This window comes from Erigeron canadensis, chromosome 1 (assembly GCF_010389155.1).
Source record: "Erigeron canadensis isolate Cc75 chromosome 1, C_canadensis_v1, whole genome shotgun sequence".
Lineage (NCBI taxonomy): Eukaryota > Viridiplantae > Streptophyta > Magnoliopsida > Asterales > Asteraceae > Erigeron > Erigeron canadensis.
In genome coordinates, this window is record NC_057761.1 from 12,166,130 (window position 1) to 12,178,730 (window position 12,601).

Below are 12,601 nucleotides of genomic sequence, written 5' to 3' on the forward strand. Positions count from 1 at the left end.
TATTTGTTAATATATTTTTAAAAAAAGTTAACCGTTCTTTGTCAAAACCTCAACAGTCAAAACTACTCGAGTCAATCATTGTATTTCATGAAAGTGGTGGTTGTTGAAAGCTATGATTAGGTATTTGGGTATATCTAAAGTCTGCACAACGACCATGTATATAAAAACATTGATTGATGTTATCCGGGTAGTATTTTATATTAATCATCAAATATTGTATCCACACCAACGGTTGGTAAGTCCTTGTCCATAATGTCTCATTTGTTTTTCATACTTCTAGACCTATCTGCGCGATGGAAAAGTTATATAACTGCTTACCCTCTTGACAGGTGATTAGTTAAACAAATCCAAGTTCCAGTAGCTTATAAGCGTTAGTTTGACACATGAATGCAACTCGGCCTTTATAACAAAACAATGGTACAGTTATACTGGCTCGTGTTTATGACGACTTACTTTAGTTCGTCACACATACAAAAACACAGCTATGTTTCCATGACCCCAATTTCTTCAATGTTTAATGACAAAAGCATTATCCCAGTATTCTATGAACCAATAGAGAAAAATGACACAATAACAGCTCAACTTAGATTTGATAAAGTCCACCACTCGCTCTATTAACAAGGAAGAGTAGTCCTATAAATTCAGTGAAAATCCTAAGGAATTAAAGTAGTTAACCTAATAACATAGCCAGTTCATATAAAGCTCTTATACCATTTGCAAAACAAAATGAAATGGCATAGTTTGAATCATCCCATGTAGCAAATGGCCACTATCGATATGAGGACTTCATGTGTATCCCAACTCGTATCAATATAGGAAAAAACCAAAAAATGGGCCATATCCAACTAACAAAAAAGACTATATGGTGTTTTCTCATACTGATTCAAAACCAAGCATTTACCTATTATTTTTGTACATGCATAATTCAGATACCTTGTAAGTTCATGCTTCATAGACGGTACAAGTACCCCACATACAGGATAACTAGCCTCCTTAAGATCAAGGTAGAATCACCACATTCTGGAAGTTCTTAGTAACACGGTTTCATGCAGTTAACCAACAATTCTACATATCAATCACAATTTAAACAGTTCAACCTAGGCTTTTGGTCCTCTGCAAAATGCACCTAGTTCACCTATCACCTGGTATTACCAAGACAAAATATATACACAAAATTAACATTATAAATTACACAATTAACCAATAAAATCTAAATGCAAGACACATCAAGCAGCTGCAAAGCAAAAGATTACCAAAGAAACATATACTTATTCCAAAATAACAACCACAGTACCAAAAAAGTGTTCATAAAGGAAACCCATCAACCTAATCCATTTACCCAGCCCAATCTATCCAACTTGCCAACTCTGTATTTAATGGATGACTTCTAGAAAGTTAGGTGTGCAGTGATTCCTACCATATAGGCAAATACAACATCAAAAAGAATCATAACAATATTGATTATAAAAAAAATGCTAATTGGAAGTATTTCAGTTATACACAATACAGTTTAACATGTTTTTTATATATCTTACCTACATTGATGACATCTGAAGCAATAGCAGAACTAATTTCATTAAAGGGGGTAGAGACTCTCTTAGTCGTCATAAGTTTAAACACCGCGAAAGTCATCAATCTGAGAAGCATGCCGCCAGCCATGATCTTGACAGACAAATCTTTTATCCGGTTAGTAATCAGTTCTTGTTCTTCATTCTCATTTAAAGAATTTTCCACAGGAACATTAACTATATCAGCAACCACACCTCCATTGTCAAACTCCGTTTTAACCACAAAAGAATCACCAAACTCACTTTTATCATTACGCCTGACACTCTGTGAGTCCTGTCCAAGAGGAAAGACCTTCTGTAAAGCCTGAATTGCCCCCACTTTTACACTGTCAAGAACTACAGTAGCTTCAGCACCAAACCTAGCAATAGCAGCTGCTGCTGCCAGCGGTGAACCACCAACTCCCTCTAACCGTTCTAAATATCTCAGTACAACAGGATCATCATAGTAATCACCAAGCTTAAACTGGACATCAGTTGTCTCTCTAAATCTAGGAAAAACCACCTCCATCAACCATGTTTCCAACAACTTACAAAGACTAGGAAGAAGATCGTTCTCGGGATCATCTCTAGAATATTCAATGACAAATGTAGCAATAGATGGATCTCAGTATGGTGAGTTCTCATCGTTTAAGCCATTCATCAACTTCCCCAACAAGAAGTGAACAGAGACCCCGCTCTAATGCAAAGGTCTGGAGATGGGTGGGAAAAGCAGATGGGGTAAAGGTCAAAGCACGTAATTTTTGGTTTAGTTATTCCGGGTAATTAAAAAAATTCAAAATAGGTAGTGTGTCAAACATAAAGATAATACTGTTTTATTTTAACTTATTTAATAGAAAGATTTAGATGGTTTCGTCTTTAAATAAACAGGTAATTTCAGAAACACTTGTGTAATGTTATTATATATTTTGAGGAGTCAAAATTACCACAACTATTTTAATAAGACGTCAGAAATTGAAGGGGATGAACAAAGTACATAAAAGAGCTAACCTGCTCTGCTGCAGTCATTCGTAAGAAGGCTTCATTCATAAAATCTTCATGCGTAAATCCTCCAGCAACTATATCCTTGAACCAAGGTTTATTAAAGCAAACTTTGACTTCCAATTATAGGCAGTCAAAACAACACAACTCAAACAATATAAGTAATGGATATGTGAGGTACCTGAAACCCGACAGACAAGCAAAAAGAATTCCAATTCCAGATCAGCCATACTATCCCAGAACATGAGTTAACAAAACTTGGTTCATCATGATGGCTTACATGTTTCAAGTCAACTAATTAAAAAATTGGTGCTCGTACAGCTCTAGCTACCTCAGCACCCAAATGGTTATCTACATAACGTCAGTCATGTATCTACTCTATCTAATTCTAAATACATGAGTAATGACAAAACTGCTCAGAATTACAAAATGTTCAAAGTATTCGAAGACCTACTAAACTGCTACAACAAAATGAAATCCTGATCTCAAAAAAAACTTATTCAAGACAAGAATAGCTACTATATGAATACAAATACAGCAGGAATACCCAATAAAAAAAATCTCATAATCTAAAAGTTCAAGAGTATGGATGAACAGTCTACATGCACACCGACAGATAGGGATGAGCTTTATACCCGGAAACCCGTGACCCGTCTTTGACCCGCCCGTAACTGACCTTAACCGACCCGACCGGAGACCAAACGGGCCGGTTCACAGGTTAGCATTTCACTGAATTCCCGGGTACGGTCCAGGCCGGGTCAAAACCCGTGATTTGCCGGTTTGACCCGTGAAACCCGAAAGTTGAAAAAAAAAGGTATGGAATTTACGATATATGATGTAAAAGGTGTATATTGAAGCAGGAACAAGAGAATGAGTAGAAGAATATATTAATATATATACAAATATGATATATATATATGTCCGTATATATACATGTAATATATATAAAATATGTATATATATATATATCTCATACTAACAAGAACAAGCCGATGAGAGCGGATGAGCAGAAGATTTAGAAATTTAGAATAATGATGATGAGATTTTATGAGCAGGATATATGTATTGCTATATGTGTGAACCCAAAGAAGAAAAGATTTTGAAAATCTTGGTCAATGAAATGGTCCTATTTTCTATAAAGTCTTGACATAAATAAAATTAAATGTGTGTTGGAGAAGTAGACACGTTTGAGTTTTTGTATTACTACATCTAGATATAGTTTTTATAATTTAATATTACTATACCTTTTGAGTTCCCAATATTAATTAGTTTATTATATTTTTGTTTTCTTTATATAAAAGAAAATTAGAAAACCAGAGAGTAGAGGTGGAGACACACATTAAAGTATTCACACTTCACATCACATATATAAATATATGTAGTCTGAGACAAAAACACTTCACCCACAAAAAGAAGAAAAAGGACGAGATGCACAACAGGGGCAATCGACGGGACCACCACTTTATAATCGACAACAGTTCAACACCGTCGTTTGAGATGACAAATTATTCTAATTTATCATCAATACGTATTCTTTTACTTCAAGATCATCGTCGCCATCAACTCACTGCATCAACCAACCCTATTTTCAGTAGCAGCCCAACAAATTTTCGGGGCAACCCTTAAAACCCGAGCCCGACCCGGTAAAACCCGGGCCCGAGCCGACCCGCCCGGGTGGTTTACGGGTCGGGTCACGGTTCCAATTTACATGCAATCACGGGTCACGGGACATGCCGGTTCGGTCCGGGTCGGGCCGGGTTTTGACCCGTGCACATCCCTACCGACAGATGGACAGTAACTAGTAATGGTCATTTGGATTATTTAGATACGTATATTTTAGTCCTATACCAAAAAAAGCAACCTAAAGCAAATAATCTAAGCAAAAATATAATTTGGCCAAGACTTCGAATGCCAAAAATCCAAAATAACAAAAAGTGTTGATGTATGCGCATAATGGTAACAAAGTCACTACTAACCAAAATATAAATCAATTTTGGATTGCGCATAATGGTAACAAAGTCACTACTAACCAAAATATAAATCAATTTTGGATTGAAACTCTAGAGAATTCATTCAAAAATAAACCTTGGTTCAAGGACTAGTAAACAAAATAAGTATACTACACTACTAGTATACTTAGTTTTCTTAAAATGTGAAGTCATCTTTAACTAAATTAATATTATAAAAATTATTATAAATAAAATCATAAATAGTATTTTTTTTCTATAAGTTTTTTTACTTTTTTTGTTTGAACATAAATTAATCTTTAAGTAAAACCTCACGTGTTTATCAAAGAAAGCTTTATCCCTACCGCGATGGTGTAGAGAGGTTTGCCTCCACGATGGTTTCTCGTATTCATCATATCTTAAATTTGTGTCAATTTATGTATGTAATGCTAACAAGTTATCCCAGCGTTTTAAATTTCATGTAGTGTAGTGGATTCCCAATACTTCAGTAGACAGTCTTATCCTACCATTATGGTATAGACAGTCTTATGCTACCACTGTTTTGGGTCCCATTAATTACGAGTGTTGATCCAAATATTTAATAAGAATATTTAAAATCGTATTATTTTTAAATAACACCATTGGTTTAAAACTGATAACATTATCTTGATTTAATAAGTATAAAAATAAAAATTTGATATATTATCATTTATCACCACTTTTAAATATAATAGTACAATTTAATAAAAGACAACATAATATAATTCCATCGGAGTAATCTTGATTTAATAAGGTCTGTCTACCATTTAACCTCCCTCATACATCATTGAGATATTGGAGCTCAAAATACACGAAAGACGACACTGAGCAGTTTCTTTATTTCTTTACTATAAATTTATTGTTTTAGTCAATTTAGTATCTGAAAACCGAGTTATAATATATCTATAATAAAAGTTATAATACATATGTTGATTAACTAGTAAAACAATATAATAGAGTATTAGTATTAGATTATTCACGTCAAAGTAATGGGATTAAGGCCCTTTTTTTGTCATTAAGTGCCGAATATATAAATAATGTCTGTATGTATTAAGTAAAAAAGAGGTAATTGACGGTTATCTATCATATAACTAAAAGAGTAGGCCGATGATACATTTGACATCCTTAAGTTTTTTTTTCGGCCTAAAGCTCTCTCAATTTTTTTGATTTTTGATTTATTTTTAGTTTTCTTATTAAAAAGATAATTATATTTAAAACTTTCTCATAAATCTTTTTATATCAAAACAAATCTACTTAAAGTTTAAAGATATATGATATATAATATATAACTTAAATTTTTATTAATAATTCTCATTCATATAGTTCCACTCTTTCCTATATTTAACATACAAATCAAGTTTAGTAAATTTCTCAAAAAAAAATGGAGATGTAAATTTCTTAAAATAGGAGATATATAATACAGAAATGGAGATAATTAAGAAGGTTTATATTTTTCAAAAATTAATAAGGGCTTTTAATATTAAAACAAAGGCTGCATTTAGCGTTTTTAAAATTTTTTTAATTAATTAAAATTAAAAGTATATTACATGATTGAGTCATTCACAAATCAATATTCCAAAACATCTCACCATATTCACAAATCAATATTCACAAATCATCTCACCATTTTCACAAATCAATGTTCACAAATCAATGCATACACCCCTAAATTCATATATTCTGTATTTCTGTATCTATCTATCATTATCAAGCCCGCCTAAATAATTGATAGAAATTTTCGCGCTTCGAAATTCACGGCACCGATTTTATTACTGTATCCAACATCAAAACACCGATTTTGCTGTCATTGTCAAAACACCGATTTTTAGTACATTTCGAACTGAATAGGTAATGGATTCAGGGGTTTTAGAATGATTTATTATAGTTATTATTATTTGTTGTTTTAGAATGATTTATTATAGAATTTATTATAGAATGATGAACATATTAAATTTATTATAAAATGATTTATTATAGAATGATGAACACTGATATGATTTAGGGGTTTTGATATTGAATGACTTAGAATTTGTTATTGGCGTTATGTATTTTTGGGATAAAACTCGTATACTATTTCATGGCGTTATGTGATTTAGGGGTTTTGATATGTAGATATAGAATCAAAATTATGTTTTATCGTTATTATCAAAAGTTTCCTGGTTCTATCTTTGACTTGTTTATATGTTTGTTTGGGAGGAATAGTAATTTCAGCTTGTCATGATATTGATCCTGCCATGTAAGTTGATCCTGCCATGCAACGAATTAGGTTCTGATAGCTTGCTGAATGGAAATTGTTGGATGGGATGTTGTTGTCTGTGCTTGTTGGCTGTAGAGCTAGTTATGTTTTAGTTATTGCAGCGCCTGAATTGACCACATCGTGCCTGCGCGGCCCGTAGTTGTAGGCTTGCAAAGGGGTTATTCTGGTTGAAACGTTTTATTAGGAAAGCCATATAGATGGGTTTGCTTAGGAAGTTCTAGTGCCATCTACTTTGCAAGCCATCATGTCATGTTTAGTAATGTAGGTTTACGGAAAGTTTGTGTGCTTCATCTTAACATTTACTTTTATTTTCTGTTGTTTTCGAGTAAAATTAAGTAACAACTACTCTTGAAGTAGTCTTTTTTTAATATATTTGCCTAAGCCAGTAAAATCATTAGTTGTGTTCCTAATTATCTTTTTAGTTTATTCAGGTGTCATCAACTGATTAACTTCAGCCGGGTTGATTAAATTCCGGGTTATGTAGATCGGGTTATATAGGTTTTAACAATTATAGCATATCCTAGATCTTTTAGATCCGGTAAGAAAAAATTGTCTCTTACTGATCATTTTTCGCTATTAGGTTTTTAAACTAAATTTGGAGACCTTAACACATTGAAATGTCTTACTTTTTATTGTTGTATGATCAAAATATGATTTAATATTGGTATCATGTTCTATTTTGGACACTTTTCTATTGTTTTTTTTTCCATTTTAGTGCAATAAACTTTTAGGGTCTGCTGCTATAACTGTTAGTTATTACGCAATCGACCATGTTGTCGCTTTTTTCATATTTAACATTCACATCATAATTGAAAAATTATTAATCAGCTAACTTAATACTACCCGGGTGCTTAAGCTAGTATAGATAATATCTACCCGGGTGCAAAAATTATGTACTTGCTTTGCTGTCTGTGCTTGTAGGGCTCTAGAGCTATTTTCTGCACTTTTGTTCTAGTTAATGCAACTGTTGAGAGCCAGTTTTGCTTTAGTTATTGCAGCTGCTGAGAGCCAGTTTTGTTATAGTTATACATTACCTAAGTAACCTCAAAGAGATGCACATGGCATGCCTCTGCCGCCTCCTGAATTGACCACACCGTGGCCATGCGGCCCGTGCTTCTAGGCTTGCAAAGGGGTTTTGAAACCTTTTAGTAGGAAAGCCATATAGATGGGTAACTTAGGAAGTTCTTGTGCCGTCTACTTTGCAAGCCATCATGTCATGTTTGGTAATGTAGGTTTCTGGAAACTTTGTGTGAATTAGTGGAAAAAGAGAATACAATAATAGCTTATAATTTCGAATCTAGCGTGCCTGCTCAAATTGAACAAGGTATATTATAATTATGATCATAGGCTATGTAGGCTTATTTGATACATGTATATATAGGAGGGGCAAGATGGCCTGTATGTATAACAGGTCAAAACATCTTATTTAGCAAGGGCCGGAGTGGGATAGGTTGATGTGTAACGCTTTTGTTTCAATTTTTCTAACAAACGATAAATGCATTCACTTTCACTGTATAGGACAGTATTTTTACAATAGCCATGCAAAACTGAATTTTTTTGACAGAAGGTTTTATATTTTTAAGAATTGGCTTTGAACAATCGTTTATTCATTTGACCTGTTTAAATAACTGAGTACATTTTTATACTGATCTATTTCGGGTTAAATATTGACCAGATCAGCCCATTTATAAATGAATTGAAACTGCCACATTTACATGTTTATCACATTTTAGTTGTATAAACTTCTTCCTTTTTTTCTTTTCATTGTCAGTTGCTGTTACATAATCTGATAAAAGGTCATCTCATGACAGGTCTGATGTTCATGTTAGTCCTGATGCCGATAACCAACCAAAATCACCTATTTTTGGGGTGAGTTTAGTGCACTAGGATAACAAAGGAAATGTGGATGGATTCCTGTATGAGTGAAATCCCAGAACGAATTTCCATAGGATGAAAATGTGGTCGCTTCTGGTGTAGAGAATCCAGTATCTTTAGTTGAAAAAGAAGTGTCTCCTATTCTTGATGAAAAAGCTGTATGTGTGATGGATGTTCACTGTGCAACACCGGTTGAAAGCTGCAGTGCAAGCCAGATTGAACAAAAACCCGTGAGTAATAATGCCAATCAAGAAACAGGGAATAGTTCTCAGTTAGATAGTTTACGGGGCCAGGAGGAGTCAATTATAATTATAAAAGGTAAGCAAACATACCAATGAAATACCGTAACCTTCCTTATACTGCTTCTTACTGCGTGCTGTGAATTGTCAGATATATCACTCGGAAGTGATTACATTTATGGGTCATTAGTGAAGGGGATAAAATGAGTGGGTTGTGTAATGGTAGTTCAAAGTAGGCGTTCTTCGGGTTAGGCTGACACTCTGTTTTTCTTTTTTTTTTCAAATAGTTATCCTTTTTTTCAGTTATTAGTGTATCAATCTGACTACTAAAGTTAAGATCATATTAGTGATCATCTATTAGACGGAATTACAGAAAAGGCATGCTGTAACGGAATTAAATAAACTTGGTTGAAAAATAGTTTTGGTTGAATAAATAATTTAGCAGGTTTTAGGGCCCCGTGTAACCCAATTCCCTCATTTTTATAACTTCTTTTGTTGAATGCATTTGAACCGTTAGAAATTAAACATAACTGGGATCAAATCATTTAGAGATAGAAGGGTCAAAATGGCCACCTTTACTTATTGGTGCGTGTTTGCTGATTCTGTTGGCGTGGTCATTGTTCTGTTGGTCTTTTCTTCTATAACTATGGTTTTTCTTGCTTATAATGTTATGCAACCAAGTAGGGGACATGTTCAGATCATGTGTAGGCAAACATATATACTGCTATATATCTATGGATATTTAGAAGAGTATATAGTGGTCACTGGTCAGCGTTTGGGAAAATATGTTTTTACTTTAGTTCAATGTTCGGTGCATCTGTGTCTGGGATCCTAAATTATTGAATACTTTATCTTCTTTCCAAATGACTTATTTTAATATACTTACAGATTGTGAATTAGTTACTATCTTGTAATTTTGATGTGACCTCTACATTAATCCGTAACTTTTGTTCATTTATCTTTGTTAACGGTTTTGAATACTCATTTTGTTTAGGATAGATGAACTCAATGCTTTGTTAGTGGCTATTGTAGATAGACTACGAAATATCTCGAAGTAAAAAAAAGGTAGATTTTAGCTTGTGAGCCCATCTCAAAAACGATTTTAACAAGTCTGCCTTTTACATGACTTGTTAAAGAATGCTACAAAAGTTTACTTACTAAGTTCTTTAGTTGGCTCTTCACATCTTAGCTTGTGAGTTTGATATGTTCATTGTTTGACAAGTGTGTTTGGGTGATTTTGGTAGTTTGAAAGTCGATTTATTTGTATGAGTTCACTAGTTAAGATTGTGTTTTCATGATTTACGTCGCTAGTTCAGTTTGCTATGAGTTCACTAGTTAATATTGTGCTTTCATGATTTACGTCGTTAGTTCAGATTCCTACTTTAGTCCTGATCTATCTTAACTCATTTTGATAGTTTCTTTTCTTCTAGGTCCAACTCGTTAGTTTGTTGATTAAATATCAGTTTGTATGTGCAGTAACACATTTTTCTGAAGAATACATTTATTTCAGCAAATACATGTTTTAATCGGATCAGCTCAGTAGTTTCTAGAGTCGGTTTTACTTGGCTTTTTGCTCAGTCCTTTCAGATCGATCCTTAAGGCTCGGCCTTTCATCTGAGCATGAAATATTTTATATTCTTTTTGTCTAAATATGACACGCTATAGTTATTAAGCAAACTGTTGTATTAAAAATAGGAGATGTAGGATGTAGCTTAGTAGTATTTAAATATTTATTGTTTGAAAACGGAGAGATATTTAAACGTAACAGTAAATTGATGTCATTTTACATAACATCATTTGTAAACTAGTTTGAGAGCTCTACTCTCTGTTTAATTGCTGGCTGATTAGGTAAATTCCAGTATTTATACTCATTGATGATTGTGGTTAGGAAGGTAAGGTCATAAGGCTGTATAGTCGGCGCTCTAATGGATGAATATATACCTTTTTACTAGAACCCATTTTACTTTTAACCTTCTGTTTTGTATACTTCTGTAATTGCAATTGCAACACTATATATATGTAAAAATGGATGGGTGTCGGATTTATATGAGACTACTTAATACGGTTTACGTTTTCTGTTTTTTTGCATGAGATAACTCTCTTTCCGGTTGAGGTTTTTTTACATGATATGTCGGTGTGGCTGTCTTATTAAAATTTTGCGGCGTAGCGCGGGTAATGATACTAGCGTGTATCTGATTTCACAGTGTTAGAATGCTAGTGTGACACTTTATTGTTACTCATTTTTTGTGTGAAATGATTTGGACTATTATAACTAGAGTTTGATTGTTTGAAAACTAAAATATAGGGTGGAGATGAGGTTTTCCTTAAAAGTATTCTAACCCAACGGAGATTGTAGCAAAAGAATGGGTGGTAAAGAGATTGGAAAGAGATGGTGTGGGGTAAATGCTCAAGTACCAATAAAAAGAGATGAAATGTTGGTGAGACCATATGGATTATCTTCTACAATTGCAGATTGTATTGGTGCAATGATCGCATGGCCTTGTCCTTTCATCTCGGTATGTATTTGTTAAATTTGTGTTATTAATTTTAGTAACATGTACCTTAATGCTTATACAAGAATGGTTTATTTGTAGGTGGTCTGTGAGGATTGAGGAAACATGATAACATGGGATTCTGTGCTAGCTTCGTGTTTCTTTCATTCCTTTTAATTTCTTTTGTTAGATTTTACAAGACTTTATATTGAATAATGTTATAGCTTTTTTATGTTTAATGGGTTTGTAATGATCATGCGTATTTGAAATATAATAAAATTTTATTTCTTCAGGTTATATACATAATAACTATATATTAGTATTTTACTAGCGGGTATCCGGCTGTGCAATGCACAACCCACGCAATAGTTAATTTTGTATTTTGTTCATGAGAAAATTATTATGCTAACTATAAGGGTCCTATAAAGTAACCTTTAAGGACGCTATAATGGGGTACTAAGATAACAAAAGTAGGTAATTACATGTTACGACATTGCAAAAGTGTCCTTATATGTATCTATTAGGACGCTATTTAAGTTTTACATAGACATATTATGCGACCATAAAATTGGTTTCATAATCTTGTTTGAGATGTTAGGACCCTTTTTTTGGTACTAACGTAACAATGGTATTACATTATAAGGGTCCTATAAACTAACTTTTAAGGACGCTATAATGGGTACTAAAATAACAAAAGTAGGTAATCAAATGTTACGATATTGCAAAAGTGTCCTTATATGTATTTGGACTATTAGGACGCTTATGACTTATTACGACCGCTTTACATGAAACCCTTTTACACTTGGTCCTATTAGACGAAAGGTCCTATAAAGTAGCATTATAGGACGGTTTTGGGCGTCCTAAAAGCCCCATTTTGTTGTAGTGTATTATGTACATAATAGTTTATAAATCTATTTTCAAGATGGTCATTATATTTTTGTGTTCAAATGTACTTTAATTAGCTTTGTCTTTGAATTGTTGGACATTTATAGAGATTTTTGGTTGTTATCACAACTTGTGAGTCTTGTACAATTATTTATGTAACTCAACTTCTCGAAATAAAATTTTTGGTTCATTGACATTTCACCAAGTTTGATTAGAAGTAATTTATAGCTTGAGAGTATTGAATGATTATAGTTATTGTTTATGGCATTTCTAAGGTATTTCACTATACTAGGGGGCAATTATCGCTATGCTTTGAATGTCT

At 33.2% G+C, this 12,601-nt stretch overlaps 1 long non-coding RNA gene and 1 pseudogene across 1 annotated transcript; one reads left to right on the forward strand and one right to left on the reverse strand.

The window, feature by feature from the left end:
* Positions 1-846: 846 nt before the first annotated feature.
* Positions 847-2,915, reverse strand: LOC122579984 (annotated as a pseudogene).
* A 3,204-nt stretch (positions 2,916-6,119) lies between these two features.
* On the forward strand, positions 6,120-11,691 carry LOC122585076. Its single transcript, XR_006321649.1, has 4 exons — positions 6,120-6,379; positions 8,600-8,981; positions 11,208-11,418; positions 11,497-11,691. It is a non-coding gene; the product is annotated as an uncharacterized LOC122585076 (long non-coding RNA).
* The last annotated feature ends 910 nt before the right edge of the window (positions 11,692-12,601 follow it).